Consider the following 22,526-nt stretch of genomic DNA (forward strand, 5'->3'; position numbering starts at 1 on the left):
CCACTCAGTCATGTCAAGCGGAATCTGCCCTCCGAGACGCTCTCGAGATGATTCGCCCAAAACTCGACAACAAACCATTCATCATCTCATCTCGCTCCAAAACACAATCAATAGCATTGATTCGATCACGACGACGACCGGGGCATGTGTCATGTTACGTGAATTTTTGCGCGCCGCAGATCTTTGATTGTCAAACCCGAACAACAACAGTTTGAAAGAATTTTAATGCCCCATTTTAAGGTGAACCCACCACCGGCACCTCCTCCCCTTGAACAGGTTTCTGACCGGCACGGGGACTGCACAATTTGCGGTGACCGACACGACCCGACGACGCGGGGTTTGTACAAGCGTGTTTGAACACATACTTTGAAGGTCGTTTGAAGTTTGACGCACCGTACACTGGTTACGAAGAATTTTGGTTCAGAATTGTGTAATGAGAAGAAAAAACAAACAAGGGCGTCTATGTTAGACATTATTTCTTGATTCCTAGTTTATAACAAACAATGGATCTGTGCAAATAATCGTTTTGTTTGAATGAATTCAGATAAACAAGAACGTCAATGCTACGCGATTAAAAATGCGAATCCGAACAAGGGCGTCTGTATACAACATTTTTTCCAAATTCAAATTATCACAACTTCTTTTTGATTTGAATTTATGTAAACACGGACGCCTAGGCAGTGAAATACAAAAAAAGATTCAAACAAGGGCGTCTATGTACAGCTACTTTCAAAATTCGTAAAAACACAAGACCGTCCAACTAACAGAATATGAGCAAATTGTGTAGTGACCATTAGAAAAGTGTTTTTTTTTGCAACCCAGTGTAAGAACCTGTCTTGTTTGCTTTGGCTGGGTCAAGCCGGAGCGGACGGCGGATGATTCGATTAAAATGTTTAATGTTTACCCTGTCAGAGAGTGGACAGGGCCGGGTTGGTTGTCGTGATTGGATTATACCGGCACGACGACGAGCGCGAGTTGCACTTTTTTATAGTTGTTGCGCCTGAGAAGTGCGTCTCTCCTTCTCGGGCAGAGTTGAATCGTTTAAAGGTTGCGTCATTTTAGTACCGAGGAGTGATGTTGGAGTCACTAGTAAAACATTTTTTTTTTTTATTTTTTTTTTTATATTTTATTTTTGTCATGTTTTTGAATCATTTGAATTATTTTCAATTTTTATTCTATTTCATCAAGCATCAATATAAAATTTAAATAAAAATGTTGGAAAAAAGTTTAGGCTCCTCAATTACCTTCAATTCAAATTTCCAGAAGCTTCTCCTCCTCTGAAAACCAATATGCAAACAACCCTTTCGAATCAACTGCATGGGATGCAGTTTTTTCCTCCTCCATCAAGCCTCGAAAAAAGAGAGGTAATCAACCCTACTATTTCATTCATGTGCATACACCCTACAAAACACACACACACGCCACTTTCCCGGTGGCAAACTTTCTTCTCCGAAACGCAATTTTGCTAAAGGTAAAGAGGAAAAAAAACGCCCCATTAGTTTTGGACGCAAACGTGCAAAAATATCCACCCTTTGTTTGTGAGTGTGTGTGTATGTGTGAGGGAGGGGGGGAGCGGTAGCGCATTACGAAAACAAACACTTTTTAGTTTCTTTCCGATTACACCAAAGTTCACATTGTAATTGATGAAATGAAACTTAAGAAAATTACTTTCGAGATTTTGTGTTAGATATAAGCTGTAATTTTACATTAAAGACATGTAATTTTACATGTTGTACATTTAATATAATTTTTTGCTCAATACTTCTGTCAAATTGCAATAAAATGTACATATTTTTACCTTAAAATTTTACACTGTATAAATTTAACGCTGATGAATTTTTCATTAACATGTAATTTTACATGTTTCACGTGTAATTTAAATCTTTGCTCAAAACTTCTGTAAAATTACAATAAATTATGCAGATTTTTAACTTACAATTTTACACTGTTGAATTTTACACACAATGTGACATGTAATTTTACATGTTTTACGTGTAATTTAAATTTTTGCTCACAACTTCTGTATAATTACAATCAAAGATGTACATTTTCACCTTAAAATTTCTCACAGTGTTCCCCACCCTCTAATCCAATTACAGCTGTCGGTGGTTATTTTCGTTGCGTGTGTTTCATGTAACTTTTGCCAGCCCCGAAAAATACAGCCTCCTTTCCTGCTTCGCACCAATGCTTTGGCGCAAAGCTCGTAAAAGAGGCGAAAGTCAATCATTTCTGGACCGCGGAGAAACTCGTGTGTACTCGAGTTATTGCTGCAGCCGAGAGTGCCAAAGTAAGGCAACAGAAAATCAATTACTATGATTAGGACCCGAGCCGAGTGGTTAGTAGTGGTTCAAGCTCAATTTAGGTTTGTTTCTTCCATATTATTTTTTACTTGAGTGTGAGCCAATGAACTTCATCGTGAGCACTTTGACGCCTTTGCGTTTTCAAATGATTCGATTTTGTTATGATTTTTGGGCAAGGTTATAATTATAGCAAACCATTTGTTTTGTAAATGTCTAACAAAACATAAAATTATATCTATATCAAATCGAGCTACTATTTAAAGACCTTTGTACCTGGAATAACTTCACTTATCAAAATGAAGTGCTACTTGTTGGTGTATTTGGTCATCGCCTTGGTGGCGGTTCTAACTTGCGAAGCAAATCCATTAAATGAGGTATTGGCACACATTTCTTGAAAACAATAAAATTTTATTTTTTTATTTTTTTCCGCAGAATGGTGAAATGAACATGAAGGGTCGCAACGACAAACGATCGCTCCAGCGTCCTCCAGGGGTTTACGTACAACAAGGGAGCTGGTTATGAGAGACCCCCGACACTTGATCTTTATCCTTGATTCTCGCCATAATCGTCGCGAGCAAAGCTCCGATTACGAGCGAAGAAAGGAGCAGCATAGACGCCCTTGTTTCGCGAGTTTCAGTCAAAAAATTTTAATTGAAAAATAAAAAGGGATTTTGTTCAAAGTTTCCACTTATTTTAGTAATTATTGAATTCGGACCAACATCAAGATAAAATATTATCAATATTAAAAAAAGTCTACCAAATCCATTAGTTCCATAAAATAAACTTTGACTCATTTTGCAGTATAAATTGAGCCACTACTACTGTGTCTTAACAATTCCGATTGACGACTTGATAGAATGAAGTCAGCAACAGTTTTTGTAATCGTGCTACTCGCAATTTGTTGTGGAGCCAGTTCAAACAACGAGGTAGTTCTAGTATAATTTAATTCTTTACTTTTCACAACTGATCTTAACTTTCAGAATCGCCTAGAAAGGTCAACAAGACGTAAGATATCAATTCAAATTTGATCAATATCGGATTAAAAATTCCTTCATATTTTCAATCTAAACTTTTTTTTAGAAAGCGACAACTGCTGGTACTCGGACGGCGTCCTGTACTGCAACACGAAACCGCCGGAGGGAACGAGTCCGGAACCCGCTCCCGAGGATGCCAACTGTTGGACCGCCGAGGACGGCACCCAGTACTGTCACTCGAAGCCTTGACCTTAATGTGAACGGCAATTTTACAGCCCAAAAAAAAAAATTCTTGAAAATTTATAAAATTAAACAATAAAGTAAAACAGAAAACAATGAATTTTAAAAGGTTGAAATTTTGGTTGGTATTACCTCTTTTTTGAGTAATATTACATGAAATATGTGTAAAAATGACTTTGAAACAAAATCTGTCATTAACAATCTTTTTTTTTCTGGGTAAATAATTTAAAAATAAAAAAATAAAAAAAAATATCTCAAATTCACCCAATACTTGGTGAATAATATTCAAACCCTGAAAAATGCATTAGTTTCAGGCAGAGCCAAAGTGATGTTCCCTCAAGCATTTAAATAGATTGTTGCTCAGTGCCAATCGAGTTAGTTTGAGTGAAACTCAAGCACAATTTTACACAGAAAAATGAGTCCCTCGTTAGTTATACTGCTGGCCGCTGTCACAACGATGGCCCTCGTTATCGGACTTACCAGAAGTGAGGATCAGGTTCAGGTACTTAGCAGTGAAATGTACTGGAATTATATGTTTGTAGTTGTTGTAATTTATTTCAGGACCCAACAGGGATGACCAAAACTTGTAAGTTTGACTGTCATCTGTAGCTTAAAATTATCTTCTATCATTCTATAACCTTAATATTTGTTAATTATAGTTAACACCTGGTTTTATCTTTGTTTACTCGGACTTTGTGGAAGATAAGTTAAACTTAAATTTTTTGAAATTGTATTGACAAACCTGATAAACTGTATCTAAAATGAAATGATGTTTTTTGATAGAAAAAAAAGATGCCAAAAATAACAGATGTTTCAATCAATAAATAAAACTTGATAAAATCTAAGTTAAAAAAAAATGTTTGAAATAAAAAGGGTATCCAAGTAATTCATGAATGACCCCCGTATGAAAAGTATTGTCATGGAGCACCTTTATACCAAAGGGTACACAGAAATAAGAGTGGATTTACTCGACTGAGAAATTGTGAATTTTTACGTATGATGCATGTAAACTTACATCAAATCGTACTGAAATCTTAATGTTTAAGGACGTGGAAAAATGTTACATCATTCATAATGTAACATTCGTATTTTTTTTCTCTGCAGAAAACATTAAACATATTTTTTGACAAATTATAGAACAAATGCTTACTTTAAATCGAATAATCAATTTGTTTCGATGAAGTGATTTGCAAATTTCACTTAAAAGCTATCACCTACCGCATGAGCTGGTTAGAGAGAAACAGAAATTCACACAAAAATGAGCTCTTCGTTAGTTTTGCTGCTAGCAGCAGCTGTCACAACTGTTGAACTAACAAATTGTAAGGATCAAATTGAGGTGCAGTAAAATAAACTAGAATGTTGATTCAGTTGTAGTTGAATTTATTTGTTTCAGACTCCAACAGGAATGACGCGAAGTAAGTTTCAAGCCATTTTGAATATTGTTTTACAAGCTAATTCTTTTTTTATTATTATTATAGGTGACACTTGGACGTTTTTGTGTCTGCTAGGACATTATTGTGGCTAACGATTTAATATTCTGTTCAAAAACCAAATGAGAACAAAGAAAATTCTTCCTAACCTTACACACAATTTATTGATTTGATTAAATATCTGTTTCAAAATAAATCTTACAGCACAGTGAAAAAATTAATCATGGTATTATTACAAAAACAATGTGTGTAATTTTACCATTCAGAATATGTAAATTTACCACTTATCCGGTGTAATGTAACTTTTTCAGTGAGGCTGATAAATTAACCAGTGAAATTGTGGCACTAAAAATAATGAAATCGTAACGGTTGAGCCAAGTCATCTACAATCAGTTGACTGAAATATTTCGAAAAACCAATTCTGAAACAAAAAAAACGTTTAACATCTCTAAATTACAGGTAATATGATAAACATTTTGATTAAAGCTGAACTCGAAAAGCGTGAAAACATAATCAATTCGATTCAAACTTAAGTCTAGCGACAACAACGTCTATTTTGAACAAAAACAAAAAAAAAAACGTAATACTACAAATTTTATAAAAAGCTCAAAATTTGGTTGACTGTAGTCATTTCCATTTAAGAGTGCATAAACTAAACACAGAATGAAGCTTTTACTGCTGCCAATTTTGACTATTTTGCTTTCAGTTATGGCAACGGTCTTTGGAAGCTCAGGTAATTTTAAAGTTAAACAAAAATCTAAATAATTTTTACAATATTTTTAACAAATAAAGGACACCAGGATGCAATTTTGAAGCGAAGACAGGAACCAGTGCCATGCCCTCCCTGGAACCCGTGCTGTCATAAGCCAACCAAACCGGGAGAAACGATTCCTAAATAGGAGTTGGAGAGTTTAACGAGAGAAAAAATAAAAATAAAAATGTTCGATGTACTAAAATAATTTCATTCAATTTTACAAAATAAAAAAATACATCAACTCAAATTTAATAACTCAAGAAAGTGAGCTTTTAGAGCTCCTACAATTCAAAAATCTTGTTAATATTACACCTGGGAATACGGACAAATTGTGTGTCAGAACAACTTATGTGTAATATTACATCGAAAACTTTGGTCACAAAAATTTTGGTTAAATTACATCCAAAAAGAGATATTATTCAACCATCACATTTTCAACCTACCAAAATGTTAAGAAAAAAATACTGTTTAAAATATTAAAAATTACATATTGTTTGATGTAATTTTACCTCAATTTATGAAGCAAAAATTTATTAACACAAAAAATAAGTAAATTAACACATTTCTGTAAGCAATCTAACACATAAAATCTGACTCAAAATTGGTTCTAATTACTCCAACACAGCAAAAAAAAAATCCGATGGTAAAATCGCATGCAAAAGCATGCCCATCACCTTCGTCAAAATAAACACTTAATATTACACACTTCATGTACAATTTTTGCAAACACAAAAAAAAAGTTGCAACCGACGGGACCCAAGTAACATTTTTTTCCAGGAGTTCTACAAGAGCTCTTCAAGATAGCTACAGCATAGCAGTTTGGACCGCGGTAGGATAAAACTCTCTACAAGTACTCTTCCAAACTCCTGAAGAAGTTTTGAAGAGAATTTTATCCTACCGCGGTCCAAACTGCTATGCTGTAGCTATCTTGAAGAGCTCTTGTAGAACTCCTGGAAAAAAATGTTACTTGGGGATTCAAACCCAGCACCAAAAGTAAGGACTGGCGCCTTAGCCCACTCGGCCATCAGACCGATGAATAGCTGTAAGGATAAACGCATATATGAGCTTGACATTTCGGTCAAGTAGGTTTCCCATATTGATGGGCTACATATTTCAGGGTTTAAAATCACATAAAATTGCATAAAATAATGCAATATTTTTTTTACACCCAGGCCTTTAACACGAAGCTGTATTACTACTTTTTTAGCTGTGTAGATGCCAAATTTGCAATATCTGTCTCTGTTGGACTTCATACATGTTTTTTTAGGGTCTCTATCGGCAGCAAAACAATTAAAAAGGCAATCATTCAGACATGATTGCAATTCATTTTTCCCCCAACAAAATTCACGAAAACCAATTCGCTAGTCACCGCCCAAGTCACGTTGCACAACCTCTCAACGGCAGCAGTTCGATCCAAAAGCCGATTAATTTCAGCAGCTTTGGAGACCGCAACTTCACGGTTTATTTGTTTCGCTGTAGGACCCCTCAAACAACGCTAAAACATTTCGTAAATGAGTCTCCCTTGAATGCACTCTTTTAACTTTAGAAAAGCCCTTTTTTTCACGGCAGGTTATTTTTCTATTTTTATTGCACTTTTTTTTAAAACCATTGACAAACAAATTTTCATGAGGTGTAGTAAAAAAAAACGACAAATCAAAAGGAAGCCTTAAACCGTGGCCATTTTCGGCACCCCGACGGTGACGATTACGAGGCCTCTGACCTTCCATTGTGTGCGGCCGTCCGAAAACTGACGGCTTAACCGCGGCTCTTTAAAGAAGGGGAGTGGTACGTAGATTACGTAGCTTTTGAGTTGGAAAATCAATGAAACAAATGTTTTGAGTGATTCTTTTTTTAGCACCATCTGTCGGTGAGTGGCAAAATTACATTTTTGTATGGGCGATCTCCTTACCAGCTTTAGCGCCATCTCTTGGACAGTAGCCTGATTTTTTTTCAATATTAGAAGTTTTTTTCGGATTGATGCCCTTGAATTCCAGAACTGTTATCAAACGTAAACAACTTAACTGTTTTTGTAAATAACATTATATTTTGTTGTCGATTCAATTCGATCGATTAGTTACGTTAAGAAAAAATAGCACCTGTACGACGTATAAAAAGCTTGCCACTCGGATGTCAGATACAGATTCCACAACTTGGGTAGTACAGAGAAGTGAAAAATACGAAAAGAAAAAATGAAGAATTTATTCCTAATTTTCTTGGTAACAATTGTGCTGGCAATCGGGGGCGTCATTGCATATGATCCAATGACTAAACCTGCGAATAGATGGAACTATGATCAGAAGCAGTATCCCGTACCGAAACCTAGTAAGTTAAGGTTATTATATTGATTTAAAAAAAACTAACTTTTATGTCTTGACAGTGAAACGTTGCTCGTTTGTCAACGGAAAATGGATCGGATTATGTCGCTGAAAGGAAACCAACTTATGAAAGCTTGAATAAAATATAAAAGCATTTTTCCAATAAGTTTGTCCCAAAAAACATCGAATCTACGAACGTCCCCCTTTCTCCGAAAATCCTCAAGTTTACACAGCGGACACAAGTCGTGTTTTGGAGTTTTTTAACCGCTGCTCGCCCAACCGTAAAGTTTAGTGCAAGTTTTAGGAGCCGTCTTTTCTGCAGGAACGGAAAACGACGACGGGCGCGACGAGCGCAAAGTGTTTAGCCTATTAATTGAGCACTTACGGAAAATTGCCCAGCTCAAAGTTCCATCACCTCGCTTCGCGTCACGCGAGCTTTAAGAGCTTTGAAGAGGGTTTTTTTATTTAGTTTTTATAGATGTAGGCATTTGAAGGTTCGAAACTAAAGTTTTGAAAAGCCTGGCTTTTAAAATAATTAAAACAAATTTTGATACATTATGTTGAGAAAATCGTTTGAAAAGCTTTGAAAAACCGCAGAAAAAACTTCTTGACCGAGCAAAAGCACTAGGAAGCTTCTTCGATTGGCTACTGTTCAAAAGATGGCGCTAATGCTGGTGAGGAGATCGCCCATACAAAAATGTGATTTTGCTATTCACCGACAGATGGTGCTTCTCAATTCTCGGGAATTTTGTTGTTCTTTGGAGAAGAAAGTTTACTTCTGGAAGATTCTTCGAACAAGTATGTTTACAAAACAAAACTTTGCAATGAAAAATTTTAACGTAGGACTACGCTACACTAAATGTCATTGTCTAACCTAAAAATGATTCACAATCCGCGCCGAAACCGACCCAGAATTCAATTAGCACTAGGCTCGCTAATCGAAATGGGCACGCTCGAGTCGCCCAATATAGATTGCGCCAGTTGATATCCGAGTTGCACACACGGTTCTCGCGCGACGTGACCCGCCAAACAAAACACTCGATTCAGGTTTCAGACATTAAGGGGGGTATCGATAGCGTCGTTTCTAATTCAATTAAAATATCACCCCCTTTATGGTGGGACACGAAAAAAAACGATTATACTTTAGGTTAATCCAGAAAAAAATGATTTCAAAAAAGGACTGAAATTTGTCAAAATTTGACAAGTTTGGTCAAAACAGCCGAAATTTGTTGATGTTCTTTCAACTAAAGTATCAAATTTCCCCAAACTGGAGCAACCTAATCCAGACACACAAATGAGGCAAGATCCGGCGGATCGGATTACGCATCGCATCGCACAGACATCGGTTAGGCACTTGGCGCGAAGAGCCGGGTTAGAAATTTGACAGATATCTTCTCTACAAAAACATAGCTGGTCAGCAGGTTCTCGATTACCCTCCGGTGTTCGGTGAGAAGCGGGTTTTATACGGTTTTTACGTGAATAGTCCTCGGAGGATTTGAAAAAATGTCTTTGCTTTCAGATTTATAAGAAGGAATCGTAAAATTCTACAGTGCGTTTTTACCAAAATTTATAAAAAGGGCAATTACAGAGAAAATCATGTAAATTTACACATTTTGCTTGCATAACTCGACATTTCTAGATTTTACATTACCATGATATTTTTACTACACAGCAAAAATGTATAAATATGTGAGTTGAACATTGGGATGTGTAAATTTACATCTATATTATGTAATTTTACATAAATGAATGTGTAAAATAATTAATTACAACAAATAGACGTCTGGCTTTTGGACAGAGCATCTTTTTGATGTAATTCTGTTTTTTACATACTACGTTAGGCAAAATTACATAAAAATTATGAAATATGCTTTTTTGTTTTGTGACTAAGACAAAATTTCATTTATTTTCCATGAACTAAAACTAAAAGTCTCTTTAAAAAACCATGAAAATAGTAGATAAGTTTAACGAAGCAGTACCCTCGACAGACCCAGCTTCGCTAGACTAAAAGCAACTAGAGTAAGATCACATTCGTTCGATAAGGCTGGAGCCGCCATTAAGGCGAGCAAAAAAAGCAGCAGCGATTAATCGCTCGTGAGGGGCAAAAAAAGTGCTTCACAAACGATCCAAGTGTTCTCCGTTTCGAAGACGAGACGAGGGACGAAACAAAACTAAACCAAACCATTGCATTAGAGCGAGGGAAGAAATGCGTTTTTAAAAACCTCAGATAACCGGCCAAGTGGTGTAGAACTCACGAGACGATGGAGGTGGTAATCTGATCTACGTGAATCGCTAAATATTTGTTTTCAGGGTATTCGAGGGAAAATGAGGGAGGGATTGCAGTTTGGGCAGTGTTGGGAAATTTTAAATTTTTCGATGTAATTTTGTTGGAAAAAATGTAAAATTACATCATTTTACATGTAATTTTACATTTCCATAGAAATTGAGGTAAAATTACATCAAAAATACGTAATTTTTTTTGAGATATGGAAATCGTGTTATTTTCACAACACTGCATAAACAAGCGATAAAAAATCGCAGATAGAACGCTCCCTAAAAGATACCACAAACATTGTTGTAGGTGTTCCTCGAGGGCTCGGTTTTAAATCCATTGTCGTGTCATCGGTGCGGAATTTGGGCCATGTCAGCCCGAAGAAAAAGATAGCGGCGATAGTCCCAAGGTTTCACTCAGATAAAGAGGAGACTTCCTGTAGACAGGAAAAGGGAAAATACTTGAATGCTCGTTACACGATGGTTGATAATCGTTTTGGAGGTGAAAACAAAAATTATTGTCGATTCCCACGACCATATGTTGATCGCAAGCGCAAATTGTATAATTATTTTCGACCTTTTCGACTTCGACAGCCAGCATCGATTAGGGTCATCACCGTCGAGATGATCAAGTCGTCGTCAAAATGGTCAAAAATCACTACCCTCTTCTCTTGATGTGTAATTAAACATCATCATCGAAAAATTTCAACATTTTCCCCCCTTCTCACGAATTCATACTTTGTTTGTTCTCACTGTAGCAAAACAGAAAAAAACGGAACAAAATATTAACCAAACAAACCGAATCGAATTGAGTCATCCGAGCGTTGCTTCCGGAAAGCAAACCGCACCACTTCCGGAACCATCGGAGGGGGGTAGACCGTTCGACGGTGACCAGCGCAGCAGCGGACAAGCCTTCAGGGTCATGCTCTGGTATGAACCGGAGTTGGAAGTGAAGAAGTGCTCATTTTTTATGGTCTGTTTTGTTTTGAGGAAGCATTTTTTGCTCATTTTTACCCTGACCCAAAAACGGAACAAACTTATCTTGCAACTTTATCAGAAGAAACAAAAAACGAACAGAATGATGTTAATGGGTGGTGAAGAATTTTACAACGTGGGTGCAGTTTTACCTTGGCTTGATTTATTAAGGGGGAGAAGGAATTGAGGGCAAATTTCGTTGACCGGAAAGATGATCGCATTTCTGCGAAATGGTCAATCAGAATGGTCTGTTGGTCTAGATTTTTGCACTTGGTTTAAACTAGTTATGCAGATTTTTCAATATTCTTTGCATTTCACTTAAATCACGATATCTCTTGACGGTGTTGCCAGATACGTGATTTATCAGAAAACACCCTTTTTTATTTTCTGGACGTAAACAAACCATTTATTTAGTATTTTTTATGTAGTTTAGAACTAAACAATTTATGTTTATTTTTTAAACTCACTTTTCTTGATAAAAAAAAACGGTTGAAAATGTTTTTTTTTTAATCAAAAAATCATCAAATAAAAATCATCTAATTTATAAAAAAAACCTCTAGAGATATACAGTCAACACTCGATGATCCGAAGGCTTCGAACTTTTGAGTTTGATAATCAATGAAACAAATGTTTTGAATGATTCTTTTTTTTTAGCACCATCTGTCGGTGAGTAGCAAAATTACATTTTTGTATGGGCGATCCCCTTACCAGCTTTAGCGCCATCTCTTGGACAGTAGCCTGATTTTTTATCAATCCTAGAAGTTTTTTTTTCGGGATGATGCCCTTGAATTCCAGAACTGTTATCAAACGTAAACAACTTAACTGTTTTTGTAGATAACTTTATGTTTTGTTGTCGATTCAATTCGATCGATTAGTTTCGTTCAGAAAAAATAGCACCTGTACGACGTTTAAAAAGCTTGCCACTCGGATGTCAGATACAGACTCCACAACTTGGGTAGTACAAAGAAGTGAAAAATACGAAAAGAAAAAATGAAGAATTTATTCCTAATTTTCTTGGTAACAATTGTGCTGGCAATCGGGGGCGTCATTGCATATGATCCAATGACTAAACCTGCGAATAGATGGAACTATGATCAGAAGCAGTATCCCGTACCGAAACCTAGTAAGTTAAGGTTATTATATTGATTTAAAAAAAAAACTGACCATTATGTCTTAACAGTGAAACGTTGCTCGTTTGTCAACGGAAAATGGATCGGATTATGTCGCTGAAAGTAAACCAACTTATGAAAGCTTGAATAAAATATAAAAGTTAGTCCCAAAAAAAATCTAATCTACGAACCCTTTTCTCCGAAAATCCTCAAGTTTACACAGCGGACACAAGTCAATTCGAATAATCGAATCACAAAAAAATAATGTATTTTGCTGTCTTATTTTTTTTTCTCGCGATCAATTTCACTTGAAATTGAGTAGAAATACTTTATGAAGTGTACACAACATTTTCTTCTTAACTATATTTTCACTTCAGCTGGAGCACTTAGAAATTCTTGATGAGTATCCAAAAATCGTGAACCTGAGAATCACGTCAGCGTTTCCCACTGAGAGTTTTGGCTCGAGAACGGCTCTAGCCAAAATTATCAGTGTGTTTTATCTATTCAACTATTTTTTCTGTATACTTGAACACATTTTTGCATTTTTCGCGACAACTTTTTTTTTGTTCAAATCAAATTGTTTAAATCAAAATTTGTACACGGAAATTTGTATTTGCCGATTTTTTTATCTAACTTTTTCACAAAATTTTAATTTCCTAAAGTCCTAATTTCTGATTTTTTTAATTTGAGATTTGAGCCAAGAATGCACAAAAAATTTGCCACCATGTTACGATTTTGAAAAAAAATGTTCACGGAAATTTGTTTACCGACTTTTATTCACTTTTTTACAAAATTTTAATTTTCTAAAATCCATATTTAAAAATTTCTGAATTTTTGCAATACAGAACAAAAAACCGCAACTTTTGAGCTATAGAAAAGTGTTTTACATATTTCTGAAAATCTTACAAAATTAAATTTCCTAGAATCCGTTTATAAATTACTTTTATAACTTTTAGGGGATAGGGGACGACAAAAAACTGCAACTTTTGAGCTTTTGGGCAACATTTTTGCCGCCAAGTTAGGCTGTTGCAAATATTCTTTAAATTTATTTCCCTCAACTCTGGCTGAAGTCGAGAGGGGGGTAACTTAACTATAATAATTAAAATTACGAGCTATGGTTTCAACATTTTAATGAAAAAGTGATTTAAAATGCATTAGACACATATTGAATTGTTTTGCAATCATTAGTTTCCAGAATATCAAAAAAAATACGATATTTTTTTTGAGAAAAAAAAGTTTTTGCGTTGTTGTACATTGGAATTTTATAAATATACAAAATATTTTTAAACGAGCCCAATAATAATCATATTTAGCATGAATATGATTATCAATTCAGCAAAATGCGTTTTAGATTGTTGCAGTTGATTTGACTTTTATTTTCATTAATTTTTTTTGAAGTTTTTTGAGAAATTTTTTTTTCCGATTTTTTGGGACAATAAACTTTGAAAATTTTTTGCAACGGCCTTAGGATTTTGATAGAAAAAAAAATGGTACACGAACTTTTTTTCCCGATTTTTTAATTAAATATATTTTGTAACTTCAATTTTCCAGAATCCGTATTTTTTAATTTTTTCCATTTTTTTTAAATAGTGTCCTACTGCCGCTCTAATCTAGACCGTCCCATATGTAAAAAGTGAGTGCTGAGATAACGCTGTGAGAAGCCCAAAAAAAGTGTCACCATTTTTACCATTCTAAACTTATTATTTCTATATAATTATTTATACAGTTATTTCAACATCAGTCTTGAAAACACCACTACCATAAATTTGATAAAAAAAAATAACAATTTTGAGGTAAATTTGAGAAATTTCCAGCAAGAGACCAACTTGACTTTATTCGTCCATAAATAAAGGAAAGTCAGTTATGATATCATGGTAGGCTTGAACATTTACAACCCAGGTTCAACCTGTTTCAACTGTCATTTCCAGTTTTGATTTGGTAGTTTTCTAAGTCAATAATTGTAACCAAATAATAAAAAAAAAATGTTTATTTCAGATTTATTTATTTAAATAATTTATTTTGTACAGTTTCTGGATATGAAAATATGATCTGCAGCGGCACCGGAAACTGTTAATATATTACAGAGGCAAATAGAAATCTCAACTGCTAAGCCCTTGCCTAATTTAAAAAAAAAACTACGCTCCACATACGAGTCTCTCGCCGATCAAGCTTATTCATTCAAGAAATATAACTGATTTTATGGTTTAGATATTAGCCATAACGGTATGTATTTTATTTTTTCTTACCGTGGTTTTATATTTCAAAAGAAAAAAGTCACTAAATGTTTGGAGTATTTTTTTTTTTTCGAATTTTCAAATATTTCACCTGAAATGAACAATATTTTCAAGTTAAATGTACTCTTAAAGATATATTCTGTTGATTTCAAAAATTTCGTATCCATTTAAACGATTTGCGAGACATTTCTAAATGAGGAACTGACTTGCCTTTATTTTGCATATGAGACAGCACGAAAGTCATATTTATTTTGGATTTTTTAAAACAAACACTACTTTTTTATTCAATAGGCTAAAAGTACATGTAAATTTAAAACATTTGTTAAGTAAATCTCATTTTTGACAAAAATACATATGGGACGGACTAGATTAGAGCGGCAGTCCATTATTGTTCATTTAAAAAAATATTTTTTTTTTTCGAAAAGTTGAGAAAACTTCCAATAAAATTGCCTCTAGGGACATTGAAAAGTGGTCCTCTAGTTGCTAAAATACAGCGAAAAAAAGAAAACCATTTGTCCTATTTTCAATGTTAAAAAGTAAAACAATTGTAAAAATGTTGATTCCTTCGAAAAAAAAAATTTGAGCAAATTTAAATCAAGCTTATATAAGCTTATAAATGCGTTTATCTTTTCCTCCCTTCATCGGTCAGATGGCCGAGCGGGCTAAGGCGCCAGTCCTTACTGATGGTGCTGGGTTTGAATCCCATCGGTTGCAACTTTTTTTTTGTGTTTACAAAAAATGTACATGCAGTGTGTAATATTAAGTGTCTTTTTTGACGAAGGTGATGTGCATGCTTTTGCATGCGATTTTACCATCGCATTTTTTGCTGTGTAATCAAGTGCTAAAAACACTAACTTTTCCGCACCCAAATGAGCACTTTTTTAGGGTGACAATAAAAAGGCAATTTTGCTATAGAATGACAGAAAAGACGCTTTTTTCCGGAATGGAATTGCCATAAAACAGAAGTACTTCTTTCCAATGCTTTTACAAAAAACAATGGTTGAAAATGGATTATGACGAACTTTATGATTTAAGCTGGGTTGTAGAATGTTGAAAAAAGGTGGAATAAGTAACGTAGCATATACCGAAGCCAAATCGATTTCTCAAAGAAAACGTTTAAAATTGATTTGTTCCAACAATTTCCAACGGATTTCTCGGAATCTATTCCTAACCTATAAATATAATAATTTTCGATCGAGTAATCAAGTCACAACTCAAGTTGAGATCCGAAAATGAAGTTCACTCTGCTGGTAGCATTCGTTGTCGTCCTGATGGCAGCCCTGGTGGCTGCTTTCGAAACGACCCTGGAACATCCCATGGATTTGGAAAAACGAAGTCTCGATGAACGTACGGATATGGAAAGCACCATTGCCGAAGGTCCAATGGAAGGATGGGGAAAAAGAAGCCTTGAAGAGGGAGCAACACCGACTTGCAACGGCTGTGATTTGGGATAAATTTCGAACTAACTAAAAAATCAAAATATGTTAAAAAATAAAATATATGAGCAATTGAATTATACAACTTTTAACAAACGCATCAAACGGTGAGTTTTGTTACCTCAAAGGGCCCCAACAAAAGCCACTTCACGTAACATTGACATTCAAGCTTTCATAAGAGAACCCATCACTAAAGTTAAGAGCCCTTACTAGCCATTCAATCATCAACTTTGGAAAGCTTCAGCAACAAAAACCGAGAAAAAAACAAAGGGCAATCAAAACTGGATCGAAAATAAATTACACAAAAAAAAAAATCAGGTGCCTGTGCCGGACGAATTGAGGGTGCCATAAAAGGCCCTCCGAAACGACCCTCTTCGTCAAACTAATGAAAAACAACTCGCAGCGCTGCCGTTGTTGAACCGCAGGAACCGACGATGATGAACGGCAAGTGAGGAACAATAAATCCCATCCAACACAGAGAGCGAGCGAAAAAGTGAAAATATGAACTAGAAAAGCCGCGAAACATATTTTATCACAACAACAAAAGACGACGCGCGACGCGGATGATCTCCCCTGGACCAGGGCCGTGACCACGCGAAATGTGGGTCACTACTCGCCTCTCAGCGGTGGCCGCAACCGCCACGATAGCAGGTGGGTTACGCTTCATAGTTCACTGGAGAATACGCGAGCTTTTTATAGCAACATTGGTCGAAAATCGGCTGAAAGAAAGCTTATTATAGCAAACTAAGCTTTTTATAGCGAGTAGTTCCGCAACCGACCACCAGATTGAGAGAGAGCGCGCGCAGCGCTCAATTCGACCTGACAGGTCGAATCCACTTGCCATAATGGCAGCCGCTCTCTCGCGAGAGCGAGTCCGACAAACGTTCGTTTGATACTGCGCGTGCGCTCACGCGAGAGCCACATCCCAAAACCTGTCAAACCAGTTTTGCTCGTGCTAGGTTCTTCTCTCTCCGCACTCTCCCTCTCCCCTCTCCTCTCCTCATTCCTTCTCGTTCTCTCTCAGCGTGTTTTCTGTGTTTTGTATACAGCGCGCGCTGCTGCAACCACGCCAACTACGACGAAGACTTGGTTCGAAGGTATTTTCCAGATCGAACACCGCGAATCGAGCGCGAATGCCACAAGAACTTTGGAGGAAGAAAAAAGAGAACAAAAATGCTTGAAAAGCACTCGTTTGAGGTTAAGAACGCACTGTCTCTCGGCGTCGTCAAGCCGTTTTATTTTTTTGCTTTTCTTCTTCAAAGGATGTCGCGCTCTTCTAGGGGAGAAGAAGAAGAAGAAGCGTCCCATTTTGTTCCTTTTCTAGACACACAATTTCACAGAACATCCAACGACGGACTCTCTCTATAGCGGTAATCAGAGGGTTGGTATCTTGTGCTGGCGTTCAGGTTGGAAGATTTGAACGCGGATCAGAAAAGGGAAGAAGAAGAAGCACGGTGAGCAGTCCCGAAAAGGCTGACGTAATCAAGATTTTGGGAGTGTTTAGGATGGCTGGTGGAATGTGGCAGCTTCTGGAAGCGATGTGGAGGAATCTTGCAGAAAAATTTGGAAGTTTGCGCCTTTCATTATAAATAATTTCAGTGTAATGAAAACAAACTACTTAGTTCTATTGTGTATTAATTTAATACCTCATAAAACTGATTCATCATCAAATTACTCATTGCGAGAGAATAATTCTCTCAAACGAACACCAACGCGGAGTTGTGTTCATTCGTTCATTAAAGGCAAGTTCATCATATTAGCGAATGACTATCATTTTTTTATTAAGCCGTGGTGGCCAAAACTGTAAAGACGCAATTTCGATATGCCAAGGTCTCGGGGTCGATTCCCGATTTCGACACCTTTTTTAGAAAAAGGTGAACTCTTTCAGGTCTGATTTCTCGGAACTGTGTTAAGCAATAAATTTGATATCAGCAGTTCAATGTTGCCATTAATAACTCAAAACCGGCAAAATAAATACATTTTATTTTTGAAAACTCATGGTCCTCCAAAGGTTCCAGAGAACATTGACATAAAAATTAAATACACATAAAAAAGAATTTGTATTTAAGAATTTAAGAATATGGGTCATTCCAGGTCAACTGAGTACACTTTTGGACTCGACCTTCACCGATTTGGACCAAACTTGGAGGGAACGTTCATCTATTGATAGTTAAAATAAATCCCAAGTTTGGGTTTTGATTGCTCTTTTTTGACGATTTTCTAAAAAAACTTTTTTTTCTTTTAATCATAACTTTGCAACTGTTTGAGCAAAAGACTTTCTTCAGGTTGCATTTTAATAGAAAACTGTCCAAGGAATTAGATAAAAATAAAATTTTAACCTTTAAATGCCCACTTATATTATATTTTAACGTTTTGAGTATTAAAATTCAGTTATGACCAACTCCTTATATTTTTATTTGTTTTGTTTCATCACCATCGTGTTCCCCGGACAATTTTACATAACAATCAATGTAGACCTCAAACTAAAATGAACTATGGGCGAGATACAGCGATTTTACTGAAAAAAGTTTGATTTTGCGCTGCACTCTGTCCTATGAATTCAAATCCGAAATAAGTTTCTCACATATGAAAACCGAACTATGCGGGATTCATCCCTTTTTGTTGAAAAGTACACCATGTACTTCCGTAAAATCAAACTTTTTTCAGTAAAATCACTGTATTTTGCCAATAGTTCATTTTAGTTTGAGGTCTACATTGATTATTATGTAAAATTGTCCGGGGAACACGATGGTGATAAAACAAAACAAATAAAAATATAAGGAGTTGGCCAAAACTGAATTTTAATACCTAAAACGTTAACATATATTATTAGTGCGCATTTAAGGGTTAAAATTTTATTTTTATTTAATTCCTTGGACAATTTTCTATAAAATGCAACCTGTAAAAAGTCTTTTGCTAAAATAGTTACAAAGTTATGATTAAAAGAAAAAAAAATGTTTTATAGAAAATCGTCAAAAAACAGGGCGATGCCAAAAATAGAGGGATGGTCAGCACCAAACTTGGGATTTCTGTTAACTATCAATAGATGAAGGTTCCCTCCTAGTGTGGTCCAAATCGGTAAAGGTCTAGTCCAAAAGTGTACTCAGTTGACCTGGAATGACCCATATGTATCAGAATTTGAGTATTCAATAATTTATTTTTTGTTCTTTGGTTGTCTTAAATTTTAGATGTTTTGAATAGTAAATTTTGACTTTTATAGGTTTTAAATTCTTGAATTCGTCCTAAAAAAATACAAAAAAAAAAAATTCTTGAATTCATTTATTTTCATTTTTGTGATACCCAGATTTTTGGAGCATTGAATTTAATATTTTTTAAATTATAACTTTAAGATTTTTTGAAGAATTTCTTTTTTTATTTTTGAATATTAAAAAACTGTATTTTTTAAATCTAGATTTAAAAAAAACTAAAAAAATCTCAAGTGTTTTAAATTTTTGAAACCTCGAACTTATAAATTTATTTTTTCGTATTTTTTATTTTCTTGCTTTTAACAGCAAACTTATGTTCTGCGGCTCCATGTTAGTCAAATTTGAAAAGTTGATTGCCTATACAATTTAAAATTGCATTTTTCAATATTTCATTGCTGCCATATTAGTTTTGAGAGTTCTAAATCACTTTAAAGTAGTTTAGGGGTCATACTAAAACCCAACAATCAAAAATAAGACAACGAAACCAAATTATTTTTCGTGATTCGATTTTCCGAAGGGAAATTTTGCCAAGGCCTTCGGATAATCGACTGTATCAGAGTTTAAGTATTAAATAATTTATTTTTTGCTCTTTGGTTGTTTTAAATTTGATTTTTTTTTAATTGTTTTAAATTCTTGAATTAATTCTCAAAAAAATTTACTCCAAAATTTCTAGAGTATTGAATTTTAGGATTTTGAAAACTTGAGATTTTTCATAAGCATTTCTTTTTTTTTTAATTTCTGAATATAAAAAAATCAGTTGTTTTTTAATTCTGGATTAAAAAAAAGTATAAAAACAAAAAATATTTTACATTTCTGAAACTTCGAATTTTGAATATTTAATAATTTTTTTTGTTCTTTGGCTGCTTCAAATTTGATTTTTTTTTGTAATTTTTTTCCAAAATTTTTGGAGTATTGAATTTTAGGTTATTAAAATAATTAATTTAAGATTTTTCGTAAGGATTTCTTTTTTTAATTTTTGAATTAAAAAAAAACTGTTTTTTTTTAATTATGGATTAAAACAACTATAAAAATCAAAAATATTTTAAATTTCTGAAACTTCAAATTTTGAATATTTATTATTTTATTATTTGTTCTTTGGTTGTTTTACATTTTAATTCTTTTTTTAATTTTAAATTTAAAACAACCAAATAACAAAAAATAAATAATTAAATATTCAAAATTTGATGTTTCAGAAATTTAAAATATTTTTGATTTTTATAGTTTTTTTTAATCCATAATTAAAAAAAACAGTTTTTTTAACATTCAAAAAATAAAAAAAGAAATCCTTAAGAAAAATCTAAAATTCATAATTTTAAAAACAATACTCCAAAAATTTTGGAAAAAATTTTACTTTCATAAGTTTTAAATTTTTGAATATTTTTTTTAATTCCTGAATTTTTGGAATATTGAATTTTAGGTTTGTTAAATTATGAATAAGGTTTTTTTTTAAGGAATTCTATTTTTCATTTTGAATATTAAAAATTTGTATTTTTCAATTCAGCATTTAAAAAAACTGTAAAGAATTCAAATATGCTTTAAATTTCTGAAACTTTGAATTTTGAATGTTGGGAAAATTGGTTAAAATGTGTTGTTTCGGCGGTAGACTTCTAGATCAGTTTTACAGGATTCTTTGGAGGACTCAGATCATCCCAAAAGTGGTCAAAGGAGCTCAAAAGATGGCGGCCAGGCCTACTGCGTTGCATTAACCGCAAAGACAGATTCTGCGAACGGAGCACATTTCACAGAATCAACCAGGGAGGAAGGATGCGTGGACATACCGTACCAAACGCTCCGAATAAGTTATGTCTAAAAATACGTTTGAAACTTAAAATTTATTCAACATTTTCTGTATTTTCCAAATATCAGGTTTTCAAGATGCTCTAGGTTGTCCAAAAGGCCTTCAACTACCACTCCAACATTTTTTCCTAGGTACAGATATTCATAAATAACAACCATTAGGCCTGAAAGGGTTACTTACTATCCATGAAGACATAAAATAACAAAGATTTTCTCACCTGAAAATAGAAGAAAATAACGAAATGATTAGAAATCAATAAACACACAAAACAAGAATAAAAATACAATTTAATCTTTTGAAATTTGTCAACTCTATCTCGCTCGCCGGTGATCAGATCAAGCTCATCAAGCTCAAAACTAGAATTTTCTCCCAACTTTATCACGCCACCACCAACAAAAACCCCCTTTTCCTTCTCCAAAGTCTAAGCAAGAAAAAAACATTCGTGCGTGGAGAGTTGTTCTCGAAAGTTGACCAGTCAAACGGGAAATACACACTCCTCGTCGCGGCTTTGACTGTTTATGGCCGCGTCCAGAACTCAGAACTTGGCCGCCGCGCGCAGCGTTCTCTCTATTCTAAGGAAAGGATTCAAACATGGAGTCCGCGCGCGTCGTCGTCGTCATGCCCAAATACGGAGGACCTGTTCTGCTCTACGACCCGTACAACTAGTCGAGATCTCTTTTGTTCCCCGGCGTGATTGATGGCGCGGAGCAGCCCGGACTTGCTCCGGGTGTGTAACTAATTTCAGCTACTCTAGACGAACAAAGATCAGCTCAAATCAATTTGGGGCGCTGAACCGGGAGCCGAAAGTTCCCCTCCGCGACCGTGAGTCACCTCGAACTTTGCATGTCTCCACCACACTCAGTTATTCGCAACCGTTTCTTGGAGAGAAGTGACTCACACCTCAAACGATCGTGCCGATCGTGGAATGTGTGCCTCCACCCTTAAGATTAAGCCACAGAGCCCAAATCCAGTTTCGTTCCTTCTTGCTTCGCAAGTCTTCACCAAGAGAGAACCCCGCGTGGAATTCTTAATTCCCGGACAAAATACTTTGTAAACGCGCCTTAACCAGCTTCTTCGTTTCCGCGCAGAATCTTTAAAGTCATGTCCCCCCGATGCCGGTGCAATTCATTAGTGCGCGGACATTTGTTTTGTACGTGAACTTGGACGACCTGCGCAGCGACCGCCAGCGGCCAAAACTCATAACTCTTCTTTCAAGAAAGAATGAAGCAGCAAAAAAAAGATAAAACATGACCGCGTGCCCGCACGAAACCCAGAATCCGGATTTTGGGGTGGAGACATTAAAAGTGAATCGCCTTTAGCGCGAAGAAGAAATGCTTAGGCTACTGGGCTTTCAGGGGTGCAGGGAAAGAACGCGAAAGGTTTTTGGGAAGAACGGATTCACCGCACTGATTACGAGATACACTTGGTGATTTTTTCTTTGTTTTTTTTGAGAGGCACTCTGAGAAATACTTTATTTATTTATT

At 35.2% G+C, this 22,526-nt stretch overlaps 1 protein-coding gene and 3 long non-coding RNA genes across 4 annotated transcripts in view; 3 read left to right on the forward strand and 1 right to left on the reverse strand.

Moving 5' to 3' along the window:
* LOC120429961 (partitioning defective 3 homolog) overlaps positions 1 to 22,526 on the reverse strand; it is a 147,270-nt gene that overhangs the window by 71,252 nt on the left and 53,492 nt on the right. The window lies entirely within an intron of this gene.
* On the forward strand, positions 3,867 to 4,306 carry LOC120429959 (uncharacterized). Its single transcript, XR_005607514.2, has 3 exons — positions 3,867 to 4,016; positions 4,076 to 4,100; positions 4,174 to 4,306. It is a non-coding gene; the product is annotated as an uncharacterized LOC120429959 (long non-coding RNA).
* LOC120429968 (uncharacterized) lies at positions 7,787 to 8,179 on the forward strand. The gene is made up of 2 exons (XR_005607518.2): positions 7,787 to 8,020; positions 8,076 to 8,179. It is a non-coding gene; the product is annotated as an uncharacterized LOC120429968 (long non-coding RNA).
* On the forward strand, positions 11,754 to 12,484 carry LOC120429971 (uncharacterized). Its single transcript, XR_005607520.2, has 2 exons — positions 11,754 to 12,382; positions 12,440 to 12,484. It is a non-coding gene; the product is annotated as an uncharacterized LOC120429971 (long non-coding RNA).

The sequence above is a fragment of the Culex pipiens genome, chromosome 1, assembly GCF_016801865.2.
Source record: "Culex pipiens pallens isolate TS chromosome 1, TS_CPP_V2, whole genome shotgun sequence".
Classification (NCBI taxonomy): Eukaryota; Metazoa; Arthropoda; class Insecta; order Diptera; family Culicidae; genus Culex; species Culex pipiens.